This window comes from Tenrec ecaudatus, chromosome 2, assembly GCF_050624435.1.
Source record: "Tenrec ecaudatus isolate mTenEca1 chromosome 2, mTenEca1.hap1, whole genome shotgun sequence".
In the NCBI taxonomy this organism is placed as follows: Eukaryota; Metazoa; Chordata; class Mammalia; order Afrosoricida; family Tenrecidae; genus Tenrec; species Tenrec ecaudatus.
The window spans coordinates 28621445-28625099 of record NC_134531.1 but is presented as its reverse complement, the minus strand read 5'-3'; the positions used below and the strand labels follow the sequence as shown (position 1 = coordinate 28625099).

At 36.4% G+C, this 3655-nt stretch overlaps 1 non-coding gene across 1 annotated transcript; it reads right to left on the bottom strand.

The window, feature by feature from the left end:
• Positions 1-1552: 1552 nt before the first annotated feature.
• Positions 1553-1716, bottom strand: LOC142442007 (U1 spliceosomal RNA). The gene has a single exon (XR_012783277.1). It is a non-coding gene; the product is annotated as a U1 spliceosomal RNA (small nuclear RNA).
• Between the last annotated feature and the right edge of the window lie 1939 nt (positions 1717-3655).

The following is a 3655-nucleotide window of genomic DNA, read 5'->3' as shown; positions in this document are numbered from 1 at the left end:
TGTAATTTTAGAACTTACAATAGCATTTGTAATCATTAACTTCATGGCAATATTATTTGAAAGAATTCAAACTGTATGGAATATATTTTATATACTTGCTATTTATACATTTTAATTTCCTAAGTAAAATGATATTTTAAAAACTATTTAAATATTTCCCTTTATTTCCAAGGGTCATACCCATGACACAGTAACTGAATTTATGTTAAAATATTGTTCTGAGAGGAGTGTTGACATAAGATAATATGATTTATGTTTCTCATCCATCATAATGATGGATTTTAGACAGATGTCGTTGTTTGTCAAACAGCAAAAAATAAGGCAAAACCCATAATACCATAAAACCTGTTTGTCTTTAGCACCACTTCATCTATCTTTCATTCCTATAAAAATTTTAAGTGTTAGAAATGATGGTTGATTCAATAGGGAATTTTAAAATACGTTTTTGTTAAGCAAGTGTCCTCTGAAGATATTTAACACTTGTCATTCAAAGTTGTCCTTCCCACAACAATGTGTTATTTTTATTTCAGTCTAGTAAGTACGTAAAATATGAGTATAATAACTCCAAACACAGCAAACATACAAGGGAATTTTATTTCAAGTCAGTGAAGCAAAATAAATACTAATAAAATAATGTCAATTGGGTCAAATTTCCCTGCCATATCTTAAACGCTGTTAAGTAGTAATCCTTCCCAGTTGCTAAAATTTCCTTCAGTATGCTCAAGGCTGCATGTTTATGAATATGGGTTGAATCACACTTTGTGATATGTACAAGTGAGCATTCATAAATCAATAAATATTAAATACAGTTCTTAGAGATACTTGGGAGAAGTATTGAAATAATCTTCTAACTATAACAAATTCTGCTTAGGTATTATAAAAGATAAATTCATAAAAGTCATTCAAGGTGGAATGACAGTGGCAGACTGAAGGAGCTAGGCTGGTATATTAGTTTATGCAGTTGGCCGGTCGCTCAAGGTCAGTAGTATGAATTCCAGCAGAAAAAGGGGAGGCTTTCTGCTTCTGTAAAAGCTTATAAAGAAACCCAAAGGGGGCTATTCTACTCTAGCCTTCACGATACCATGAGTTAGAATCGACTTGATGTCAGAGAGTGAGTTCAGTACCACCACATGTGTTTGACATGGCTACAGCATCTTCTGTCTCTGATTGTAGTCCCTTGGACTGAATATTTAACCAGGAATAATCTCAATATAAGAGATCCTGGTGGTAATGAGGTTAAGTACTCCATTGCTAACATAAAGCCGTTTGAGTCACCATCCACTTTGTAGGAGAAAGATGGGAATGTGTGTTTGTGTAAAGAAAAAACCCTATGGAGCAGTTATACATTGTCTATGAGATGACTTGGAGCCAGAAAGTTTGCTCTGGGGTTTTGGATATTCCGTATAATAATTATGTGCTCAGGAACATATCAGATAAAACTCATGATAGCACATAGTGTTTTTCTACTATGAAGGCTAGGAAGGCTGGCAAGCTAGAAAACTTTTATCAGCATGTTCATTTAATTTTTCTTTTTTTTTCTCTTTTTTTTTTTTAAAGGAGAGCGCGAACGCAGTCCCCCACTACCACAAATTATGCAGTCAAGTTTCCCACATTTGGGGAAATCGCAGGGGTCAGCACATCCGGAGTGCAATGGATAAGCCTCGCCCTGGGAAAACCACCTTCATGATCATGGTATCTCCCCTGCCAGGTAAGTATGTTCATTTAATTTTTAATAAAAGAGTATTTATTCATCTGTATGGGTAGTATAAAACATAGCTAAAACTTTGGATTTAGTAGTGCAGGACAATACATTTTAGTTAAATGTGTAAAAAATACATACACATTAAACTTTTAAATAACAATTTAAGCCAGCATGTGAGAATATGATTGGTATATAGAAATGTCCCTTAAAATATCATTGCCGGGTGTGATCCAAAGATGACCTTCTTAAATTTTGCTAAAGATGATTATTAAAATCAGATTTGTTAGAAATTAAAATTGTGTTTTTGACAATAAGTCAAAGTAATTCTATAAAATCACTGATTTGTTGGTTTATTATAGACACACAGGTATGTCAAAAATATTTTGAGCCTAAGGTCTTAAAAGCTTGAAGTTGAACAAGCAGTCATCTAGCTGAGAAGCATCAAAACCCACATGGTGATGCCTGACCACGAGGTGTAGAAGGGACCAGTTATCAGACATCCATCAAAGAACTAAAAATCATCAGTGGGTGCCCACCTTCCTGATATGATCACTGATGACAAACGTGTGCATAAGCAAATGTGGTGAAGAAAGCTGATGGTACTCAGCTATAGAAAGATATAGTGTCTGGGGTCTTAAAGGCTAGAAGATAAACAAGTGGTCATCTAGTTCAGAAGCAACAAAGCCCACATGGAAGAAGCACACCAGCCTGTGTGACCACAAACTGTCAAAGGGATCAGGTACCAAGCATCAAAGAACAAATAATCATATCATTGTAAATGTGGATGAGTGTGAGTGGAGACTCAAAGCCCATCAGTAGACAACTGGACACCCCCTTACTGAAGGGTTGTGGGGAGGAGATGAGCCAGTCAGGGTTCAGAATAGCAAGGATGAAGCATATAACTTTCCTCTAGTTCTTAAATGCTTCCTCCCCCACCCCACTACATGATTCCAATTCTACCTTACAAATCTGGCTAGACCAGAGGATGTACATTGGTACAGCTAGCAACTGGAAACACAGGGAATCCAGGACAGATGACTCCTCCAGAACCAGTGGTGAGAGTGGCGATGCCTGGAGGGTAGAGGGAATGTGGGGCAGAAAGGGGGAACCGCTGACAAGAATCTATGTATAGCCTCCTCCCTAAGGGATGGACAGCAGAGAAGAGGGTGGGGGGATTAGTCAGACAGTGTAACATGACAAAATAATAATAATTTATTAATTATCATGGTTCATGAGGTAGGGGGCGTGGGAAAGGAGGGAGAAAATGAGCAGCCCATATTAAGGGCTCAAGCAGAAGGCAAATGCTTTGAGAATGATGATGGCAACAAATGCACATATGTGTTTGACACAATTGATGTATTTATGGATTTTGATGAGAATTATACGTGCCCCCAATAAAATGATTTAAAAATATTGTGAGTGAGGTTTCTGTTCATACACATATGTCTATTTGCAAAAATTGCATGTTAAAATTTGTGATCAGTGGATGGCTGCAGTCAAGTTCTCTCAGAATACTTTTGTCCTAGTCTCAGTAAGACGCATTGTCAAAATTCAATCAAAATAATGACTACTAATGAAATCTGTCAGGCCATCTAAATTCAAGATTGAGAGCACACTTCCAAAGGTTATGGTGTTCGCATCTTATTGTTCCAAAGAAGTAGTTCTGATAAAATATCTTGATTTACATAAGGTAATCATGAGGGGATTGTTAGGAAGAATTTTAAGAAAATTGAAAGCCACATTTGTGAAATAAAGACCAGGAAAGTTTACCAAATACTTTTCCCCATCACAACAATATATCTGTTCATTTTTCTTTCTTTTTGTATCATTTCATTAGGCGCTCACACAACTCTATCACAATCCATACATACATCAACTATGTAAAGCATATTTGTACATTCATTGCCCCCATCATTCTCAAAACATTTTCTCTCCACTTAAGCTCCTGGCATC